At 38.0% G+C, this 25,139-nt stretch overlaps 1 long non-coding RNA gene across 1 annotated transcript in view; it reads left to right on the top strand.

Moving 5' to 3' along the window:
- The window catches only part of LOC112579144, a 130,655-nt gene extending 108,415 nt beyond the window's left edge, over positions 1 to 22,240 (top strand). Inside the window, exon 2 of the long non-coding RNA XR_003103581.2 lies at positions 21,955 to 22,240. This is a non-coding gene — a long non-coding RNA (uncharacterized LOC112579144). The remainder of the gene's footprint in view (positions 1 to 21,954) is intronic.
- Positions 22,241 to 25,139: the final 2,899 nt, after the last annotated feature.

The following is a 25,139-nucleotide window of genomic DNA, read 5'->3' as shown; positions in this document are numbered from 1 at the left end:
ATGGAACAAGTCTGTTGTTCCATGTCCAGTTCTAACTGTTGCTTCCTGACCTGCATACAGGTTTCTCAAGAGGCAGGTCAGGTGGTCTGGTATTCCCATCTCTTTCAGAATTTTCCACAGTTTATTGTGATCTACTCAGTCAAAGGCTTTGGCATAGTCAATAAAGCAGAAATAGATGTTTTTCTGGAACTCTCTCACTTTTTTGATGATCCAGTGGATGTTGACAATTTGATCTCTGGTTCCTCTGCCTTTTCTAAAACCAGCTTGAACATCTGGAAGTTCACAGTTCACATATTGTTGAAGCCTGGCTTGCAGAATTTTGAGCATGACTTGACTAGCGTGTGAGATGAGCGCAATTGTGCGGTAGTTTCAACATTCTTTGACATTTCCTTTCTTTGGGATTAGAGTGAAAACTGACCTTTTCCAGTCCTGTGGCCACTGCTGAGTTTTCCAAATTTGCTGACATATTGAGTGCAGCACTTTCACAGCATCATCTTTCAGCATTATCTTTGAAATAACTCAACTGGAATTCCATCACCTGCACTAGCTTTGTTCATAGTGATGCTTCCTAAGGCCCACTTGACTTCACATTCCAGGATGTCTGGCTCTAGGTGAGTGATCACACCAACGTGATTATCTGGTTTGTGAAGATCTTTTTTGTACAGTTCTTCTGTGTATTCTTGCCACCTCCTCTTAATATCTTCTGCTTCTGTTAGGTCCCTACCATTTCTGTCCTTATTGAGCCTATCTTTGCAGTGAGAAATAGATTTAAGGGACTAGATCTGATAGACAGAGTGCCTAATGAAGTATGGATGGAGGTTCATGACATTGTACAGGAGACAGGAATCAAGACCATCCCCAAGAAAAAGAAATGCAAAAAAGCAAATTGGCTGTCTGGGGAGGCCTTAAAATAGCTATGAAAAGAAGAGAAGCAAAAAGCAAAGGAGAAATGGAAAGATATACCCATATGAATGCAGAGTTCCAAAGAATAGCAAGGAGAGATAAGAAAGCCTTCCTCAGCCATCAATGCAAAGAAATAGAGGAAAACAAGTTAGACATCATAAGTTTCAATTTAGTCGCCACGAACTGTAAACTTGCTAGGGTGGACATCCGGAGATTTTTAACCCAGATATTGCTGCTAAACATCATCTTAGTCTTCTGCTGGTGTGGTTATTTTCTTAGGACCTAGAAACATGATTCATCCCCATTGGTTCCATCTTGTTAGATATGACACTTGCCCCCAAACTTTCCTGATTATGACATCAGATAGATTGTTTTCTTTTCAGCTTTGTGTCATCTATAAATCTGACGATTTTGCCTTTTCTAAGTTATAAAGACATACATCAAATAAGAAAAAGAGAGTTACAGGCAGAATCCTAAAGTTCATTAGCAATAACAAGCAAAAGCTACAGTTTATCAAGAAATTGATAAGCCAAACAACTAATTTTTATACTGACCTAATCATCTTAAATATGGTCATTATTTTTTTTTAATTTTATTTTATTTTTAAACTTTACAAAATTGTATTAGTTTTGCCAAATATCAAAATGAATCTGCCACAGGTATACATTTTTAATGCTAGCTAAGTGGTTAATAAAGGACATATTAGAGCCAGTTGAAGGAATTAAGATATGTTATTGTTGTGTGAGATGAAAGTCTAGCATTTTGAAAGAAAACAAAACTTCAAAGTTGAATTTTAATGCATCTAAAAAAATTGCATTAAATCATCATTGCAAATTATCTCATCTTTAGCATTGTATAAATAACAAGAAGAGGTACTCAATAGACATTGGTTGAGTAAAAATAATAAAATGAAGGCTACCTTCCTAAAAATTAGCTTGTTAGTAAAATAGGCATTCTTTATAAAGTACCTATATAGTTGTATTTTTTTTGCATAATGCTTTCATTTTAAAACTGTTCTTATTATGTCACTCTCATACAATCTTTCAGTGGCTTTCTGCTCTCTCTCTACCCAATTATTTGCATGGATTCTAAGGTATTCTATAAGTCTATATTAAGTCTATATTTTATAAGACAAATATATGTCTATATGTGACTTCAACCTGCATACCCTATCTCCATGTCCACTAATTTGCTTCTTCCTTTATAATTAAGATAGTTCCCTCACTGTACCCAAACATATCACATACCCATTCTTGTGGCTTGGTTCAAGTCCTCTAGGCCTAATGCTTTTTGCTTTCCTATAAACTTACCCAAATCTTGTCACTCTTCAAAGCCCAGCTTAATTCTCACCCTCCCCCTAGAAAGTTTTCAGCTATAGCTCTGGTCTTCATCTGTCTCCCTCTTCTCTGACATCATTGGGTTATTTTTTCAATGACTGTTTAGATGCTAAGTGCCCAACATTGTGCCAGCATCAGGTATAAAAGACACTGCCTGCTTTTGTAGTCAGTCTGTCTGGATTTGAATTCTTATGATTCAGCAAAATGTTTAATGATGCTTGTTGTTTTTTTTACCAGAGATAGAATAATAGTAAATAAGCAATTGCAATTGAGAGCAATGAGTGCACTGATAGAGTTGATCACAAGATTCTCTGAAACCACAGGAGGGGTATGTAGCCTAATCTTAGAGATCTAAGTTTTCTGGAGGAATTGATTCCTAAACTGAGATCTGAAGCATCAGTAAAAACACCTACAGGACTCAATTGTCTGTACCACTCATCAACTGCATGCTTAACTTTATATGTAACTGCCTTCCTTCATAAGTTTCCAAGGAATGTTTCTCATGGAATTGGTCCTAGTGAACCCATTCTTTATTTATAATGCTACACACATAGTTCTTTCTGCAAAACAGAGCCCACACCTCCCATCCACACCCAGCATTCTTGGAGAAATTTAAACATAAGACAGATCCTTTCACCATGAAATTATGAATTAGCTATGTGATTTTAAAACAGGAATCAAGTGTAATTTGAAGTCAGTAATTTCACATTGAAACTGAAATTTTCCTGATGGCTGAAACCCAATCTCATCAAATGACTGAAGATCATATTTTTTTCTTGGCTCATTTTTAAATTTTCATGAGGGCCTTAATTAGTAGAGTCACTAATCTCCAGGCTTCTCTATCCCCATAGGCCCACTCTGTTATACAGAGCATTTCTTTTGACTGTATGCTCGGTTACCCAAGTTATTTTAGAATCTGTTGATTATTACCTTATGAGGGGAAAAGAAACAAACTGCATCCCATGTCTTTCACATATGCCATTTTAATTTTTGTCTCCCTTCTTTCTCATCATATTGTTACCCTTACTCAGATAGATTGTAAACTAGTTGAGGACAGGAACCATGAACTGCTGCTACATCCAACCCTGAAGGCTGAATGTGCCCTCTTAATTCCAGGGTCCCATCCTCACAAAGCAGATCTCAACATCCCCCTGGAACTGAGCAATGTGGCAGCCCTGGAACTCTATGCAAGAGTTCTTTTGTATTTTCCCAGTGTTTCCAAGGTAGTCAATCAATAAATATAGATTAAAAAATATAAATATAAATGATTATTGATTGTTTAAAGTTACAAGCTCATGTTTTACATTTCTGTAATCAGTAAGCATTTTAAATTTTCCATGAGCTTTTCATCTCCAGTATTTTAAAAAGTTTTCTAATAATCTATGATCCATTTTAAACAACCAGAATAAATGTTAGCCCAGTACTAAAACATTTAAACAAATCTGTTTGTAAGGACCTAGATGTTTATGTCACTGTAAAATTTCTATTTTTAATTAATAAATGTATTTGTATCTGTCTCAGTAATAAATCCATTAGATTAAGTAAGATTTGGCTATTAAGAGCACAAATTTACCAGATTTTTATTTTTACTTGTAATACCTCATAAAATATTCTTTGGGTATTTATAAAACAGTAATGAAGACAAAACCCTTCTCTGAATATATATCTTATTTAAAAACAATTTAACAAGTATATTTTGGACCAACACCAAAATGGATAATTCTAGAAATAACCACAGCAGGATAAAATGTACTACTGCTTGGTGGTTTCTCTTTTCTGAATAATTTCATGATTTACTATATTTTCTCCAAAACTGAACAAATGGAGATTTTTCTCTGAGTTTTAAAGAGGAAACAGAGCGACTTTTCTGGTGGTCCAGTGGTTAAGACTCTGCCTTTCCACTGCAGGGGGCACAGGTTCAATTCCTGGTCAGGAAACAAAGATCCTGCATGCTATGATGTGGGACCAAAACAATAACTAAATAAAATTAAATAAATAATATATATATTTAAAAAGGAACACAAATGATCTAGGTGTATCAACACATAATTAATAAAAAAAGAAGCATAATATGACGATCAAAAAATTCAGAACTTAAACATTTTGACTAATTGACCTCAGAGTTTACAGACCCACTTATAAAGGATGCACACTATAAATTATTTCATAAGGAAGCAAATACTATAATGACCCAACATTTGGAATCAATTGAAATGCACAAGTACCTTTAGGCTGACTTTTGAACTCCTCTGATTTGTGACACAGATAAGAGTAAATGATGGACTGATTAATTTGTGCAGCTTCTTGGCAAGTTAATGAATACAGTAAAGTAAGTAGCTGACAATTTCAGGCTACTGTAAATGGATATGAAGGCCTGTCACTGGTACTTGAGGAATGTTTTCAACTTCCTCATCTTCCTTAAGCTGGCATCCCTAGTCAGGGCCTCTTTGGTTGTCAATCTTGATAAAAAAAAAAACTCTGCCTCTTGTTTATGTCCCCTAACCTTGACTGCAAGGCTGTGGCCTTGTCTTAATTGCTGCTACCTATAAGTGAATGTTGTTTCCCATTCTGATCAAGAGATCAATTTGCTTACCCTAGAGCTGTTCCACCTTAGACTTACTGTCAAATGTGTGTATATGCATATATGATTTTGTGTGCTTGTTGTCACAAATAGTAGAGAAAAGAATAAAATGCATTATCTGCTTCCTATATGTACTTCCTATAAGGTGCTTCCTTACTTTATTTTCTTTAAACTTCACAATTTATGAACAGAAAGTGTACTCACCCAGTTGAAGTATACTTAAGAAATATACATAAGGAAACAAATGAGACAGTGGCCACATATGTTAAAGTTATACAAATAAAAATTGTGGAGCCAGAATTTATACATAGGACTCTATACCCTTTTCTGAAAAGTGTTTCTCAAAGTCTATTTGCAGCAGAATCTACTCAGGCACTTGTTTAAATGCACATTTATGGTTCCCACTCCACCCTGCCTCGTGGAAACCTAGGGATAGATCCCAGAAACACTGTCCTAATGTGTCCAGAAAACTCAAGGAACGAGAGACTTTTAAATGATTAACAAATACTGGAATAAAGGACCTGAAAACTCAAATGACTTTTCCACTTGAAAAGCTTTTTATGGAAAGTGTCAGGCACCTGAAAATAAGGGTTTATAGTGACAAATGTCTTTTCAGGGATGATTATGGCTTTATGCAAAGTTGATGCCAATAAATCTTTTCTACAAAGCTCAAGTCTCAGTCCAGGCTGGCAGTAAATCATTTCACCTGGCACCACAATTCCAAAAGGAAAGGCAATGAGGACAATATTATGAATGTTGCTTTCCTGGCACTAGCTAGCTGTTTTGGCATAGCTTTTTTCTCATGACCTATTTTTAAATGGAGAATAGAAAAATATAGTCATTCATCTATGTAGAAAACTATAAAGACTGGAAACAAGGAAATAAACCAGAGTATAAGACATCCAAAGGGAAATCATCATTCTGTGCATTAAATTAGCAGGGTTTTTTTAATGAATAAAATGAAGATATATCACATTAGCATTCAATGAGACACCAAAAGTAAAGAATGTTAATTTACAAAAGGGACCTTATTAACTTACTAAGATTATCAAGAACTTCTAAAGCATTTTTTTTCCAAAGGGAGATGATCTGATCTTCATTTTTCTCACTGTTTCACCTTAAGCCTGGTTTTAAATAAGACCTATCATTTTTTTAAAAGTCTTCTATTGCCAGAATCTCAATATATTCTAAGTTTCTGAACTAAATTCATCATTAAGGAAATACTCAGGAATTCCCTGGAGGTCCAGTGGTTAGGACTCTGCACTTTCAAGGCCAGGGCTCAGATTCAGTCCCTGGTTGCAGAACTAAGATCCCACAAGCTGTGTGGAATGGCCAAAAAAATCAAGAAGAAAGTGGGGCATCATGGCATCTTCCATAGGACCTGAGGATGTGGCGATGATGGTCTCTGCCCGACTGGCAGTAGTCAAAACTCAACACAGGGGTACGACGTCCCAGGCAGGAAGCCACACTTGTCAAGGGACTAGCCACTAATGATTAATCCAGATTTGCTCTTGGCACCACAAGATTCCTCTCTGGTCTTGTTTTGTATGTAGCACAACCCAGAGAAGCCTGATATTTTCTGTGGAAAATCTAGTGATCACATTTTCCTCAAGGCTAATTGGTAATTGATTAATTTCCTTTCCTTCATTCAGGCATTTGTTCTTCATCACTAAGAAGTTTCCTGCTGAATTGATGTGCCTACTTTTAATATTTAGAATCAGTACCTGTTCACTAGGTTTACCATCTTGAAAATTATATTTTATAATCTTAACACAGTAAATTATCATTTATGAATCCTAAACAAAACTGACAAGTCTGTGATTGATTAAACCCATCTTGTGGAGTGACTGAGTGATCCACACTTTCAACTTTTTGAAAGATGTTACTGATCTAATATCTGGTTTTCAAAAATGGAGTTAAATAGGATAATATGATTGACATTTTTTTCAACTTGATATTTTTTTAAAAGTTGGAGCAAGATAGGGAGACACCATTTTAGATTTGTTTATTTTAGGCTGCACTGGGTCTTTGCTTCTGCATGGGGGCTTTCTCTAGTTGTGGTAGCTTCTCTTGTCATAGAGCATAATCTCGCTCTAGGGCTCATGGGTTTCAGTAATTTCAGTGCACTTAGTTGCCCCACCACATTTGGAATCTTCTTGGACCGGGGATTGAACCCACACCCCTGCACTGGCAGACAGATTCTTAATCACTGGACCACCAGGGTAGTTCAGCTTACTTAATATTTTAAGCAATTATTTTTATGACTATTCATCTGATAATGACTCAATATGGTTGCCCTGATACTATATGAATTCCTAAATTGAAGCCAATCATAATAAATCATATTAAATATTCAGTTCAATTCAGTCACTCAGTCGTGTCCAACTCTTTGCGACCCCATGAATCGCAGCACACCAGGCCTCCCTGTCCATTACCATCTCCCAGAGTTCACTCAAACTCATGTCCATAGAGACAGTGATGCCATCCAGCCATCTCATCCTCTGTCATCCCCTTCTCCTCCTGCCCCCAATCCCTCCCAGCATCAGAGTCTTTTCCAATGAGTCAACTCTTCGCATGAGGTGGCCAAAGTACCAGAGTTTCAGCTTTAGCATCATTCCTTCCAAAGAACACCCAGGGCTGATCTCCTTCAGAATGGACTGGTTGGACCTCCTTGCAGTCCAAGGGACTCTCAAGAGTCTTCTCCAACACCACAGTTCAAAAGCATCAATTCTTCAGCACTCAGCTTTCTTTATAGTCCAACTCTCACATCCATACATGACCACTGGAAAAACCATAGTCTTGACTAGATGGACCTTTGTTGACAAAGTAATGTCTCTGCTTTTGAATATGCTATCTAGGTTGGTCATAAGTTTTCTTCCAAGGAGTAAGCATCTTTTAATTTCATGGCTGAAATCACCCATCTGTAGTGATTTTGGAGCCCCCAAAAATAAAGTCTGACACTGTTTCCACTGTTTCCCCATCTATTTCCCATGAAGTGATGGGACCAGATGCCATGATCTTCGTTTTTTGAATTTTGAGCTTTAAGCCAACTTTTTCACTCTCCACTTTCACTTTCATCAAGAGGCTTTTGAGTTCCTCTTCACTTTCTGCCATAAGGGTGGTTTCTTCTGCATATCTGAGGTTATTGATATTTCTCCCGGCAATCTTGATTCCAGCTTGTGCTTCTTCCAGCCCAGCGTTTCTCATGATGTACTCTGCGTATAAGTTAAATAAGCAGGGTGATAATATACAGCCTTGACGTACTCCTTTTCCTATTTGGAACCAGTCTGTTGTTCCATGTCCAGTTCTAACTGTTGCTTCTTGACCTGCATACAGGTTTCTCAAGAGGCAGGTCAGGTGGTCTGGTATTCCCATCTCTTTCAGAATTTCCTACAGTTCATTGTGATCCACACAGTCAAAGGCTTGGCATAGGCAATAAAGCAGAAATAGATGTTTTTCTGGAACTCTCTTGCTTTTTTCCATGATCCAGCAGATGTTGGCAATTTGATCTCTGCTTCCTCTGCCTTTTCTAAAACCAGCTTGAACATCAGGAAGTTCACGGTTCACATATTGCTGAAGCCCAGCTTGGAGAATTTTGAGCATTACTTTACTAGCATGTGAGATGAGTGCAATTGTGCAGTAGTTTGAGCATTCTTTGGCATTGCCTTTCTTTGCGATCGGAATGAAAACTGACCTTTTCCAGTCCTGTGGCCACTGCTGAGTTTTCCAAATTTGCTGACATATTGAGTGCAGCACTTTCACAGCATCATCTTTCAGGATTTGAAATAGCTCAACTGGAATTCCATCACCTCCACTAGCTTTGTTCAGCCCACTTTGTTTTGCTTTCCAAAGCCCACTTGAGTTCACATTCCAGGATGTCTGGCTCTAGGTCAGTGATCACACCATCATGATTATCTGGGTCATGAAGATCTTTTTTGTACAGTTCTTCTGTGTATTCTTGCCACCTCTTCTTGATATCTTCTGCTTCTGTTAGGTCCATACCATTTCTGTCCTTTATCGAGCCCATCTTTGCATGAAATGTCCCCTTGGTATCTCGAATTTTCTTGAAGCAATCTCTAGTCTTTCCCATTCTGTTGTTTTCCTCTATTTTTTTGCATTGATCGCTGAGGAAGGCTTTCTTATCTCTTCTTGCTATTCTTTGAAACTCTGCATTCAGATGCTTATATCTTTCCTTTTCTCCTTTGCTTTTCACTTCTCTTCTTTTCACAGCTATTTGTAAGGCCTCCCACACAGCCATTTTACTTTTTTGCATTTCTTTTCCATGGGGATGGTCTTGATCCCTATCTCCTGTACAATGTCACAAACCTCCGTCCATAGTTCATCAGGCACTCTATCTATCAGATCTAGGCCCTTAAATCTATTTCTCACTTCCACTGTATAATCATAAGGGATTTGATATAGGTCATACCTGAATGGTCTAATGGTTTTCCCTACTCTCTTCAATTTCAGTCTGAATTTGGCAATAAGGAGCTCATGATCTGAGCCACAGTCAGCTCCCGGTCTTGTTTATGCTGACTGTATAGAGCTTCTCCATCTTTGGCTGCAAAGAATATAATCAATCTGATTTCGGTGTTGACCATCTGGTGATGTCCATGTGTAGAGTCTTCTCTTGTGTTGTTGAAAGAGGGTGTTTGCTATGACCAGTGCGTTCTCTTGACAAAATTCTATTAGCCTCTGCCCTACTTCATTCCATACTCCAAGGCCAAATTTGCCTGTTACTCCAGGAGTTTCTTGACTTCCTACTTTTGCATTCCAGTCCCCTATCATGAAAAGGACATCTTTTTGGGGTGTTAGTTCTGAAAGGTCTTGTAGGTCTTCATAGAACCATTCAACTTCAGCTTCTTCCACATTACTGGTCGGGGCATAGACTTAGATTACTGTGATACTGAATGGTTTGTTTGCCTTGGAAATGAACAGAGATCATTCTGTCATTTTTGAGATTGCATCCAAGTACTGCATTTCAGACTCTTTTGTTGACCATGATGGCTACTCCATTTCTTCTAAGGGATTCCTGCCCGCAGTAGTAGATATAATGGTCATCTGAGTTAAATTCACCCATTCCAGTGCATTTCCGTTTGCTGATTCCTAGAATGTTGATGTTCACTCTTCCTAGAAACATTCCTAGAATGTTGATGCCATTTCCTGTTTGACCACTTCCAATTTGCCTTGATTCATGGACCTAACATTCCAGGTTCCTATGCAATATTGCTCTTTACAGCACTGGACCTTGCTTCTATCACCAGTCACATCACAGCTGGGTATTGTTTTTGCTTTGGCTCCATCCCTTCATTCTTTCTAGAGTTATTTCTCCACTGATCTCCAATAGCTTATTGGGCACCTACTGACCTGAGGAGTTCCTCTTTCAGTGTCTTATCATTTTGCCTTTTCATACTGTTCATGGGGTTCTCAAGGCAAGAATACTGAAGTGGTTTGCCATTCCCTTCTCCAGTGGACCACATTCTGTCCGTTCTCTCCACCATGACCCACCCGTCTTGGGTGGCCCCACAGGCATGGCTTAGTTTCATTGTATTAGAGAAGGCTGCGGTCCTAGCATGACTAGATTGACTAGTTTTCTGTGATTATGGTTTCAGTGTGTCTGCCCTCTGATGCCCTCTTGCATTAGGTATGCTTAATTAAATATTTACTTCTATTTAGTATGAACCTGAATTAAAATATGCTAATAAAAGGTAAAAGATGAAGAAAAACTAGAAATGTTTATGAATATATACATAAAAATCAACATTACCTTTTTTTCTAAAAGAAACAAATACATAAAATACAATTCCTTTAGCATAGCATCAAACCAGTCTCACAAGCTGGGCTTCCCAGGTGGCGCTAGTGGTAAAGAACCTGCCTACCAATGCAGGAGACCTAAGAGACACGGGTTCTATCCCAGAGTCAGGAAGATCCCCTGGAGGAGGGGAGGCAAACCACTCCAGAATTCTTTCCTGGAGAATCCCATGGACACAATTGGGTTTCAAAGATTTGGAGATGATTGAAGTGACTGAGAACACACACAATCCCACTAACTGTTATGAGTACAGACTGTGTCCCCAGGCCCTTTTAAATTCTCAGTTGTTTTTATCTGGAAAATAGGAGGAAATAATAGTGTTTGTGGGGACTGGATAACATTTGTAAAGCAGTTAGCACAGAGTTCAACATATAATGATAACAACAATAAGTAACTACTAAACAGTATGTTGATACTTACATTTTCATTTTTCAAAATAGTAGATAATCTCAAAGTAGTCCATGTACTGTTGAAAGTTATTGCTTAATTGCTAAGTTGTGTCTGATTCTTTTGTGACCCCCATGGACCATTCCACCAGGCTCCTCTGTCCATGGGATTTCCAAGGCAAGAATACTGGAGTGGATTCCCATTTCCTTCTCCAGGGGATCTTCCTGACCTAGGAATCGAACTCACATCTCCTGCATTGGCAGGATTCTTTACCACTGAGCCACCTGGGAAGCCAACTGGAACTTATAAAAGCCAAATTATTAATTAAGAGCAAAATCTCTTCTTTGTGTTTGAGTTGAGGAATATTATACCCTGGAAACTGAGAGACTTAATCAAAATAAGTTTGTGAGAAGATAATCAAACTGCTTACGATAGTAGAATCAAACTTCAAACAGCTCGTATACCCAAGCAAACACCTCTTTTTCCACTCCATACTGGTTCCTTCCATAGTTTTTCCCACTTGAATCCATGGTAAATTCATCCTTCTAGATACTTAAACTAAAAACATCAAGAGTTAACCTTGACTTCTCTTTTTCCTTTTCTTGCCACATCCAATCCATCTACAAATCCTGATGGTTTTCCCTTCAAAATACTTGACTACTTATCTCCACATATTCTGCTATTCAACCCTTATCTAATCTGAAGTATAAAAAAAATAAATCCTATCTTGATTTGTATTTCTGTAAATATACATAAGGGCTTCCCTGGTGACTCAGATGGTAAAGAATCTGCCTGCAATGAAGGAGACCCAGATTTGATGCCTAGGTCTGGAAGATTCCCTGGAGAAGACAATGGCTATCCACTCCAGTATTCTTGCCTAGAGAATCCCATGGACCAAGAAGCCTGGTGGGCTACAGTCCATGGGGTCACAGAATGGGACACAACAGAGCAATTTCCACTACTACTACTAAATATACATAAGTATTAAAATACATGTTTCTTTTTCCATTTTATATTTTGAAAATAATCTTCAAAAAATTATCTACCATATTTTAAAATAAAAACCTCAAAGAATTCAAGAATACTAATTATTTTGTGGCATAGCCTTTGCTCTTTATAAATAATGCAGTTAAAACATATCATAAAACTTTTCTTCAAATAAGTTGAGGTGTAAAAATGTAGTAATTGCAAACTTTCAAATTACCTTTTAATGACCATTATTTAATTGTCAGTACAAGCTTTATTGCATCAAACTAGCTTTTTTTCAGTTGTTATCTATGGGATGACTCATTACTTAGTATCTTTTCTATGATCTTGTTTGCTTCATGCTTGCTTTTCTTCTGTTGAGAAATTATTAATGCAAACTTGTACAGCCACTATGGAGAACAGTGTGGAGATTCCTTAAAAAAACTGGAAATAGAACTGCCTTATGATCCAGCATGGAGAAGGCAATGGCACCCCACTCCAGCACTCTTGCCTGGAAAATCCCATGGACGGAGGAGCCTGGTGGGCTGCAGTCCATGGGGTCGCGAAGAGTCGGACACGACTGAGCGACTTCCCTTTCACTTTTCACTTTCCTGCATTGGAGAAGGAAATGGCAACCCACTCCAGTGTTCTTGCCTGGAGAATCCCAAGGATGGTAGAGCCTGGTGGGCTGCGGTCTATGGGGTCACACAGAGTCGGACACAACTGAAGCGACTTAGCAGCAGCAGCAGCAGCATGATCCAGCAATCCCACTGCTGAGCATACACACTGAGGAAACCAGAATTGAAAGAGACACGTGTACCCCAATGTTCATCACAGCACTGTTTATAATAGCCAGGACATGGAAGCAACCTAGATGCCCATCAGCAGATGAATGGATAAGAAAGCTATGGTACATATACACAATGAAGTGTTACTCAGCCATTAAAAAGAATACATTTGAATCAGTTCTAATGAGGTGGATGAAACTGGAGCCTATTATACAGAGTGAAGTAAGCCAGAAAGAAAAACACCAATACAGTATACTAACGCATATATATGGAATTTAGAAAGATGATAACAATAACCCTGTATACAAGACAGCAAAAGAGACACAGATGTATAGAACAGTCTTTTGGACTCTGTGGGAGAGGGAGAGGGAATGGCATTGAAACATGTATAATATCATATATGAAACGAGTCGCCAGTCCAGGTTTGATGCATGATACTGGATGCTTGGGGCTGGTGCACTGGGACGACCCAGAGGAATGGTATGGGGAGGGAGGAGGGAGGAGGGTTCAGGATGAGGAACACATGTATACCTGTAGTGGATTCATTTTGATATATGGCAAAACCAATACAATATTGTAAAGTTAAAAAATTAAAAAAAATTAAAAATATAAAAAGCAAAAAAAGAAGAAAAAAAAAAGAAAGAAATTATTAGGGCCATGAAAATGAAGAGCCAAAGATGAGGAAGAAGACGTGTTGCTTGGCCTTTCACACTGGTCTTCACTCACCCATGTTTTCATGAACACCAGATTCACCAAGTTTTCAAAGAGGAATAGCAAGTGTTTGATGATGAAGGAAGTTTGGATTTAATTTTCACTTTGAGACACATGGTTACTATTCCCTGAAAAAATATTGGCATTCTGAAGATGTTCAAGCACTCTTACTCCAGCAGCTACCAATAGGCCCAATTGCATGTGAGGCTCTGCTGGCTCTGAGAGCTGTCAAAGCAGAGATGTTAGAAACCAGCTGCCGCCTTCACTCATCCTTTGAGATCAGCACAAGTGGGGGTAGACTTTCCTATCATCAAATCCTTAGAGCAGCAACTTGCACACAGAATGTGCTCTTACAGAAAAATGATTCAAATAATATAAGCAATAATAATTCAAATAATAACAGCAGTAATAAGAAAGGTAATTTGTCGTGCAGTTTATTGAGCACTTTTCACGTATCCAGGACTATTTCAATCACATCTCATACATTACTTCACTTCATCTCGAGAACATAAATAAGCCTACAATTGTGGGTCGTCCCCAGGGGAATGGCTTCAGGTGGAGTTATGAAGAACCCTCTAAATCTTCAGAGAAGTTCAAAGCCATCTTACAGACAATTATTTTACAAGGTTAAGATAGGACATTTATAAGTACAGTGAATTCTATATGGGATATCCTTCAATGATATACCATAGCAGTCGTATGAACAAACATTAAGTCAAAGACAGTCTATAGGTATGACCGAAAAGTAGCAATAATCTTGTCCTCAGCATTACAAAAATTGTTTCTTAATCATCCTAAAGTATGTATCATGCATCAGAAATTTCAGATGTAAGGAATTTTTTTCAGAATTCATATATTATTTAACATTTATCCTTCTTCAGTTCTTACATATATTTTTCAATATTTTTAATCAAGAAAATATTTTCTGGGTAGCTCTTCCTCCACTATCATGACTAACATTTTACTATTTTTCTCCCCTAGAACTAGAACAATGACTGATGTACCAGCAGATGTTTCCAATTCAAAATGTCTCATATTCTTTACAAGGGAGGAAAAAGTTTAAACTTAAGTAGCTGATGTTTGTCAGCAGATCAGGTAGTGGAAGAAAACTGTCACCTTTTACAAAGTGTCTCTTCTTCATCTTTCCTTCTTTATTCTGGGAATTTTCTCAGTTTAGTCTTTAAGGTGGTATCTGCTAATAGTTCAGATCATGGCTGTTGCCTAATCCTTCTTTCAAAGATCAAAGTAGACTAAACCACAAATTTGAACTTAAATAAGAAATCTAAAATTTAGGCAGATATTCTGTTTTGAACATCTGCTGATTGTGGCAGATTTTTATCACTTTATTTTGGTTCTAGCACCCTGAATGTATTTTAGATAATCACCATCACCTCTAAGCAGCTCATGTGCTTCAGAGGAGTATCTCCATGAACAGCTCAGGCCTAAACTAATTAGCATTATCTGGGTCCATAATGGGTTCAGAGTAGTAACATGATCTAATTAATAATTTAGTGCAACTAGAATGAAGCCTAAGACTTTAAATCAAAGGTTGAGGGAATATGACAAATGCATTATGTTAATGAAGAACCATACAGCCTGATAAATGCTGAAGAAAATTTTGGAACTACTGAGGAGAATCTTCCTAAGACTGAAGCTGAGATTTGGGGGGTTGTTTGTTACACAGCATTATCACAGTAAAAACCTAGCTATACACCAAAGAGGGTAGTAGGTCAAGTTCTAGATATCTGAGGTATACCCTTCTGACTTACCCTCATATGAGAATATTACCATCAGAAGGTAAGATAAAATAAACCAAAGCAGGATGATAATATTTTAAATGCCAGAAGAAACATGTTCACTTTCTGGTAAGGTTGCTAAGCTTGGAAATTTTGAACCTGGCACCAGTGGCCCGTCTTCCCTGATACAATGAGGAGTCTGTTGTGGGATGAAGCTAATCAGAGACAAATAGTGATGAAAAGCAGGTATAGAGCTAGAGAAATAAAGAGGGCAAAAAAGGCGAAAAACGGAAGGCAAAAGAGAGAATGAGTGCAAGAGAAAGGAAGAGTTAGCGAGCAAATAAAAAGAGGAAGAGGAATGAATTAGAAGAACCAGTTCTATATAGATAAAGTTTAAACTTCTGCAGAAACACTCTTTAGGTTACATTGATTCTGTGATTGGCATTTTTCAAATATGAAATACAGATACAGAAAATATGTGTTTATTTAGATGCTCTCACTAAAAATCTAAGGGCTTCCTTGTTTGTACAGTGGTTAAAACTTTGCACTCCCACCGCAGGGGGGCAAGGGATGGATCCCAGATCAGGGAACTAAGATCCTACATGCTGCGCAGTGCTTCCAGAAAAAACAACAACAACAAATATAAATCAGGGTGTGTGTGTGTTAGTCAGTCAGTCGTTCCAACCCTTTGCAATGCCATGAACTGAAACTTCGGTCCCTGGGATTCTCCAGGAAAGAATACTAGAGCGGGTTGCCATTTTCTTCTCCAGAAGATCTTCCCGATCCCAGGAATCAAACTTGGGTCTCCCTCAGTACAGGCAGATTCTTTACTGTCTGGGCCATCAGGGCAGCCCCTCAGAAATTCTTAAAGTGAAAAAAGCTTAACGTGTAAAAAAAATTACAATCTGTTGTGTAGGAGCTGTCACATAGAGAAAGATAATAAGTGCTTAGGGAACACAAACAAAGGGGAGATTAAACCTGTAAGTAAATGAAGATGGGAAAGATATGGAAAAAGAGTTCACAGATGTGTGTGTGTGCTCAGATGCTCAGTCGTGTCCAACTCTTTATAACCCCATGGACTGTAGCCCGCCAGACTCCATGACCTGGAAAATGGGATTTTCCAGGCAGGAATACTGGAGTGGATTGGCATTTCCTACTCCAAGACATCTTCCCAACCTAGGGATCGAACCCATGTCTCTTATGTCTTCTGCATTATCAGGCAAGTTCTTTACCACTAGTGCTACGCGGAAAGCAGTGAAAAGCCAAAGGAGAAAAAGAAGTTGCCTGGTAAATAAATAAATTGTAAATGAGGACAAATGGAAAGTTTGCATTTGTATCAGAGACTTAAAATTCTTGTAAACTGGATCAGTCTACTGGCCTCAATTACCAGTACCTGAGCGCTCAAACAGGGAAATAAAAATCTGCATTCAGCTGTCTATCATCAATAGACCTCACTGATTTTCTTCAATCTTTTCTTTTTAGTTGAAGCAGTAAATTATGGTAAATATTTTATCCAAAGAGGTGAGCAAAGCTGACTTGATTATGAGTCTGTAATATTAGACCTGCTTCAAAAGAAAGCATCAGCCAAGAGATTCCACTGCCAACTAAACGGAATGACTCAAATCACACCTGAATGGCTCCTGCTCCTCTTTCCTATTTCCAAATACTTCCTCAGTTTGTCTAAAATATTTCATTTTCCTTTTGTTACCTTGCATTAAATCAATCTATTTCAAGATTCAGTCAACTTGAATGATAAAGTTCACTTTTCAAAGTGAAAAAAAGATAAATGATATGGGAGTGTGGGTAAGGAAGATGGGCTGTAGTTATTCACATGTTAGGATTAGTTTGCTTCCTTCCCTCAGCCACGGCTTCCAGTGTGGAAGAAACCAATCCAAACGCAGATGGCAGTGTTGTGGTTGGAATTATGAATGTGCTTATAGTCAAAGAGATCTGGTTTGAATCTTACCTCTACCATTTTACTATCTTTATGAGCGTGAGAAAATTATTAATGTTTGGGGTATCTCAGTTTTCTTATCTCTAAGATGAAAGAAACAAGGTTACCACTATTGTTATATTACGTACATACTTGATTAGCACAGTGTCCAGAGCTTGGTTAAGCTGCCAGTAAGGGCAGTTACAGACACTAGAGTGGAGAAAAGGAGATCATTTTGTAGCAAAAGTGAGATCCTGGGGGAATGGAAGACAACATAGGCATACTTTGCCTTCTCAGTACTTTTGCCTGTGACAAGATCACAGGTGTAAACTCAACAGCAACGTGACAATCAATGGTTGGAGTTGATACAAATACATTATCATGTGTTCAGGATTTTAGTGATAAAAAGATCATGTATCTTTTTATGATACTGTATCATCATTTGATCTCAAATTTGATGATTCTGGATTTTTGTTTTCACTCTGACTTTTCTTCTCATGACTGGTCCTTACAGATTTAGGGCAGCAGAAGTACACAGGTGCTTAAGGGAAGTGCAGAGAGTCTCTTAAAGGTGAATATTTAAGGTGTCCGTTTCCTGGACTGCTTTGCAAAGGCATCCCTTACCAGAACTTGTTTTGAAAGCAGTTTATGGCTGACACTTACAAGATTCCTCCTTTTAAAATACGTGCACATTGAGTACAAACTGAACCAGAAGTGTTATTTTTTTTATATGCTTGTCATCAGCATGATAACATTCTCCAGCTGCCCATTTTAAAAGGACAGGAGAGCCTCTCCATGTTGTGAGCTTGCTGGACTCTTCCTCAGAGCAGTCGCTGTGAGGGGATCCTCTTCAGATTCCTTCACACTGCTTTGACCAAACTCAAAGCCACGCCCTTGAAATGTGATGGATTAAAACTGCATTTTCATTTCTGTTTTTCTAAAACCTGGTTAAAGTAGTTAATTGACAGAAGCAACTGTATTTTCTGATCAGCGGCATAAACTATAAACCTCAAGGCAATTCTTTTCTTGCCAGTAGTTGCCCTTGATAATAAAATAATTACCACATTAACAGCATTCACTCTATTTCAGCACTGAGGATTTCTCCCACAAAGCACGCTGGAGAAAAGTGCCAGGCCACAAAACAGTTTAATCCTATTATTTCTGCATTTCACCCTGGCTTGGTTTAAGTATAAATGTCCATGCTGTCTGGGTTGTTCCACCTCTGAAAGGCACAGGGTATTTTTTTTTTTTTTTCAGTGAATAACAGTATACTAATGTGAAAATGTTTATGGGACTTGTGACTCCACAGCTTTAAAGCCAGCATTTATGTTTTTAATATGAAGTATTCAGCCATTGTTCTGTGTATTTGAGAGGACTGATCTCTGTCCTCAAACCATACTCACATATTTTTGGTTCTCTATGTTTCCTTGTGGCCTCAGGCTTTGCTCATTCTGAGCTGCTGAGAACTCTCTCCCTGTCCACTGCTCCTCAACTCCTTTCACCATCTAACTCCTGTTCACCATCCAGGTGTTGGTTCAGTTACCATTTCTTCCCTAATGCGTTAATTCTAGGCTAAGTGACATGAGTCCCTATACACTTCTCACATTACATTTTGATTGCCTCTTTACTTGCAGAATTCTCCACTAGACTGAGTTATCTGAGATCAGAGACACTACTTTATTTATATAATATCTTTAGCACTTGCAAGGAACACAGTTCATTGTGTAGTAAATATTTCCCGAAGTAGATTTTATTTTTTCTTCATTCTTTTCCTTCCTGTCCTATGGTCAGCATTTGTTCCCCTCACCCATTAACCTTTGTTAACTTTGGGCTGTGTGGTTTGCTTTAATCAATGGCATGTGAGCAGATATAACACATCTGGATAGAAACTTTAAGTGCACTTGTGTGGTTGACACTCCTCTTATTCCTGCCTTCCATTGTCAGGAAGATGTCTTTCAGGTGGTGTCTCCTCCTCAGACTTGATTCAAAGAGAGAACTCAGCAATGAAAGCTGACCCAAAAGAGCCCAGCAGAACCCAGTAATATGAATGATAAATCACTGTTGTTGCAAGTTGCCAGAATTGGGGTTATTTGCCACCACAAATAATCAACAAAAATTGATTAATAAGTTTATACCTAGAAGCATAACATTACTGTAACAACAATAAACTCAAAGCTAGTGGAGGTGATGGAATTCCAGTTGAGCTATTTCAAATCCTGAAAGATGATGCTGTGAAAGTGCTGCACTCAATATGCCAGCAAATGTGGAAAACTCAGCAGTGGCCACAGGACTGGAAAATGTCAGTTTTCATCCCAATCCCAAAGAAAGGCAATGCCAAAGAATGCTCAAACTACCACACAATTGCATTCATCTCACATGCTAGTAAAGTAATGCTCAAAATTCTCCAAGCCAGGCTTCAGCAATACATGAACCGTGAACTTCCAGATATTCAAGCTGGTTTTAGAAAAAGCAGAGGAACCAGAGATCAAATTGCCAGCATCCGCTGGATCATGGAAAAAGGAAGAGAGTTCCAGAAAAACATCTATTTCTGCTTTATTGACTATGCCAAAGCCTTTGACTGTGTGGATCACAATACACTGTGGAAAATTCTGAAAGAGATGGGAATACCAGACCACCTGACCTGCCTCTTGAGAAACCTGTATGCAGGTCAAGAAGCAACAGTCAGAACTGGACATGGAACACCAGACTGGTTCCAAATAAGAAAAGGAATATGTCAAGGCTCTATATTGTCACCCTGGTTAAACTTATATGCAGAGTACATCGTGAGAAACGCTGGGCTGGAAGAAGCACAAGCTGGAATCAGGATTGCCGGGAGAAATATCAATCACCTCAGATATGCAGAAGACACCACCCTTATGGCAGAAAGTGAAGAGGAACTCAAAAGCCTCTTGATGAAAGTGAAAGTGGAGAGTGAAAAAGTTGGCTTAAAGCTCAACATTCAGAAAACGAAGATCATGGCATCTGGTCCCATCACTTCATGGGAAATAGATGGGGAAACAGTGGAAACAGTGGCTGGCTTTATTTTTCTGGGCTCCAAAATCACTGCAGATGGTGATTGAAGCCATGAAATTAAAAGATGCTTACTTCTTGGAAGGAAAGTTATGTCCAACCTAGACAGCATACTGAAAAGCAGAGATATTACTTTGTCAACAAAGGTCCATCTAGTCAAGACTATGGTTTTTCCAGTGGTCATGTATGGATGCAAGAGTTGGACTATAAAGAAAGCTGAGCACCAAAGAATTGATGCTTTTGAACTGTGGTGTTGGAGAAGACTCTTGAGAGTCCCTTGGACTGCAAGGAGATCCAACCAGTCCATCCTAAAGATCAGTCCTGGTTGTTCTTTGGTAGGACTGATGTTGAAACTGAAACTCCAATACTTTGGCCACCTGATGCAAAGGGTTGACTCATTTGAAAAGACCCTTATGCTGGGAAAGATTGCGGGCAGGAGGAGAAGCGGACAACAGAAGATGAGATAGTTGGATGGCATCACCGACTCAATGGATATGGGTTTGGATGGACTCTGGGAGTTGGTGATAGACAGGGAGGCCTGGCGTGGTACAGTTCATGGGGTCGCAAAGAGTCAGACACAACTGAGTGTCTGAACTGAACTAAACTGAATAAACTCAAATATGAGGTTATTTGTACTGTGCCTGTTATGGAAGCCCCTGATGTTAAAGGAGGCTGGAAAAATGACCTAGTCTATGCAACAATGAAAGTTTTGGTAATACTGCTACCTGAGATAACTTGAAAGTCAGAAAATATACCTTTAAACTTTCAAAGAATTTTCAAGACAGAATGTTAGTAGCCAGAATTGCTTATTAGGCTTTGTAAGGAAGAATAAACTCAGAAAATAATTGGAATTTTTTCAAATGAGAATGGAAGGAAAAAGAAGGATGCAGAAATCCAGAGGCAGAGCTGAAAGATATTACTATTTCTTATCTCCAGCCAATAAATCATTTGCAGATTAAGACAAAGACCCAATGCAAAGACCAAGTCAAGGGCATGGATAGTCATTTTCTAATTCTGTGTACATTCTATTACATGGAATAATTTTAATTATTTGTGGTGAATTAAAGCACATCAGCAATTTAGCAAGTTGAGCAAATGCTGAATATGAAATTACCATATTTTCATATGTAACATGTATTTTCAAGATAGTAGGTGATATTCAGTATACCATCAAAGAGATTTTTAAGTGGATAAATAGGAAAAGGAGCAACTTATATTATCTATTATCCTGGAGAAGCCCATTATAAAGATAGAAGACAAGAACAGTCTTCAAAAAGCAATATGATAAAGTGCCTATAAAGAGTTTTTGTCATCCTTCATGAATATGAAAAGTTAATATTTTCATCCTATTAAGTAAAAGTAAGCCCAGTTAATAATATGATGATGATGACTGTGGTGATTCAGGCTGGGGAGCAAAGACCAAATCAAGACTGTTGTCACCACATTATTTGTTAAGACCTCTGATTCCTTTAAAGTAATCCCCAGTAAGTCATTTCACTTGTACAGAATGGCTCCTGGTAAAGAAACCATAGATTGGCTTAATGGAAGCCTAAAAAGTATAAATTATCTGTAATTAAGCCTAAAAGAATGTCTTCTAATGATGAATCTGGCTGTTGGCAGGAAGCACTAATAGGAAACAAAGATATCAAAAAAAACTAATTTTTTTTAAAAATTGTAGTATGCCAAAATTACTACTACCAGCCTGAATTAAAAGAGTTTGTGATTGTTTGAGCAATAAAACTACCCTTGAGCTCTCAACTTTTTTGACAGGATGAAGAAGCTGTTTGGCATCCAAAGATGGACATTACTCCTAAAGAGGATATTGGAAAAGGAAGAACTCCTCAGAAGGTGAAGTCAAGAGTCAAGAAGTACAATAGACTGTGAAGCTACTCCTAGGAAACAAAACCAAAGATTGATTAAGCCAAGTTCCTTACACAGAGATTAGTAGACCTTGTAACCATTCCTTCATGGGATTTCAGAACTTCTGTGAACCAGTGATTTCTGGGTTCCCCCCTTTTCCCCTCTTTCTAAATAAAAGCGTTTGTTGTGGTTACACTAGTTTATTATGGGTGTGAAGGCATGCATTTATCACAGGTAGGTACAAATAACAAGTATTTTATTTCATAGGACTTGGCTCAATAGAGCTACATTTGGGCATGATATAAACTCAAGATCCTGAATTTCAAGCTAGAGTTTAGATCAGACCTTGGAGTATCTTTAGGATCTGGTGATTACATATTGTTTGCGGGAAGGAAGTGAATGTGAGAGCAGGCTGTGATAGGTTACATTATTTCACAAATATTTATTCCCTCCATACCCCTGTGAGACAGTCTATTTTCCTTTCCACTGACTTTGGCCTGTGTGATATTACTTTTCTTTGGCAAATAAATTGCCTCAGTAGAAGTTTTAAATGTGCTTGCAAATGTGCCATACCTTGTGCATGGTTTGGTACCCAGTTCTTATGTTTCCCTCCAAAATAAGAATAGCATGTCCAAGATACTAGCTTACTCCTTTGAAAAGATACTTTTCATGGAGCCAAGGTTTAGCTCAACCAAACTCGGCAGAGCCTCCACCCTCATGAACTTAGACAATCAATACACATTTGTTGTTATAACCCACAGAGTTACTGGGATTGTTTGTTATAGCAAAACCTGGCTAACAAATTTTGTTGCTGACAATAAGGAAGAATTATATTGTCTATAAAAGTGCTTGGTTTATATAGGAAAACCATGTACGAGTCTGAATGTACATAGATACATGAACTCAATCGGAATTATTTGTAGGTGGAACTAAGAGATACCAGTTAAGTTTCTTTGTTATTTGCTACTTGGACAGTACTTTTTAAGTCAAAAGTAGTGACCCTAGATTGAGAGACCAAGAGGGGAGTTTTAATAGGTTTTTCAGATATTTTCCTTTTAAAAAATTAATCAATAAGTATTTATAGACCCAAAAAATCCAAAAGAAATTCCAGTATAGATTAGAAGATAGATCAGTGTTTCCAAAGATGTTGATACTTAAGGAAGAACTTGCAGATTTAAATAAGGAAATACCTATGTTGAATGTTTGAAACATTGATTGTCTAATGTTATATACACATGTCAACTTGAGGAATGAGATTCTGTACCTGGTGGTACAGAATGGTTTAGTTGCTAAGATATGTCTGACTCTTGTGGCCCCATGGACTGTAGCTTGCCAGGTTCCTCTATCCATGGGATTTCCCAGGTAAGAATACTGAAATGGGTTGCCATTTCCTTCTCCAGGGGATCTCCCCAGCTCTTTATACCTGGAATACAACTCAATTATATATTTTTTATTCTTTGAATTTTCATCATCCTATAGTAGAGAATACTTTTTAGATGGAAAAACAAAAATGACAAGGGAGTTTTACTTAGAAGTATGTTTTGAATGGCATTTATGTGTCACTGAGAAAACTGAATTGATGAATGGTGTAGCAAAACCCCAGGGAATTATGAGTTCATAACTTAATTAGAAGCTCCACATGCAGAAGGAAGTATCTAAATAGGCTTACTTAAAAAGGTCTGTCATCTGACTAGAGGGCTGACTAACCCCCTTATTCATCTTTTTAAATGTCCTTGCAATTGTGAGGGTTAGCATCATCAGTATAATTTTTAAACTCTAGAAAGACATTTTTACAAGAACAGGTCTCATATCATGGATTTCTAGTTTTCTGAACTTTAAAATAACTAACGCATATATATGGAATTTAGGAAGATGGTAACAATAACCCTGTATGTGAGACAGCAAAAGAGACACAGATGTATAGAACAGTCTTTTGGACTCTGTGGGAGAGGAAGAGGGGGGGATGATTTGGGAGAATGGCATTGAAACATGTATAATATCATATAAGAAATGAATCGCCAGTCCAGGTTCGATGCAGGATACAGGATGCTTGGGGCTGGTGCACTGGGATGACCCAGAGGGATGGTACGGGGAGGGAGGTGGGAGGGGGGGTTCAGGATTGGGAACACGTGTACACCCATGGCGGTTTCATGTTGATGTATGGCAAAACCAATACAATATTGTAAAATAATTAGCCTCCAATTAAAATAAATTAAAAAAAAATTTTTAATAACATTGTATTCATAAAAATAACATAAATGAAGATATATATCTATATATACCCACAACTATCTTTCTTAAAGGAGAATTGGTGTACTGAGTCACTCATGAATCCATTCACTGAAAAAATATTTGAGTACCTGCTGCATGCCAATCTCTCTGTTTTTTTAGTTGAAGTAGAGTTAGTTTCTGGTGTACAGCAAAGTGATTCAGTTATATATATATATATATATATATATATTTAATATTCTTTTTCCATTATGGTTTATTATAGGATATTGAATATAGTTCCCTATGCTATATAGCAGGATCTTGCTTTTTATCTATTTTATCTATAGTAGTTTGTATCTGTTAATCTCATACTCCTAATGTATCTCTCCCCCACCCTCTTTCCCCTTTGGTAACCATAAATTTGTTTTCTATGTCTGTTTCTGTTTTCTAAGTAGGTCCATTTGTGGCGTATTTTAGACTCAATATATAAATTATATCGTACAGTATCTGACTTATATCACTTGGTCTGATAATCTCTAGGCCCGTCCAAGTTGCTGCAATTGAAATAATTTCATTCTTTTTTATGGCTGAGTAGTATTTCATTGTGTATCTGTACCACATGTTTTTTATCGATTCATCTCTCAGTGGACATTTTAGTTCAGTTCAGTCACTCAGTCGTGTCATGTCCAACATTTGCAACCCCATGAACTGCAGCACACCAGGCCTCCCTATCCATCATCGGCTCCTGCAGTTTAATCAAACTCATGTCCATTGAGTCAGTGATGCCATCCAACAATCTCATCCTCTGTTGTCCCCTTCTCCTCTCACCTTCAATCTTTCCCAGCATTGGGGTCTTTTCAAATGAGTCAGCTCTTCGCATCAGG

The sequence above is a fragment of the Bubalus bubalis genome, chromosome 15 (genome assembly GCF_019923935.1).
Source record: "Bubalus bubalis isolate 160015118507 breed Murrah chromosome 15, NDDB_SH_1, whole genome shotgun sequence".
In the NCBI taxonomy this organism is placed as follows: Eukaryota; Metazoa; Chordata; class Mammalia; order Artiodactyla; family Bovidae; genus Bubalus; species Bubalus bubalis.
Note: the sequence above shows the minus strand (reverse complement) of the source record. Positions and strands in the feature narration are given on the sequence as shown.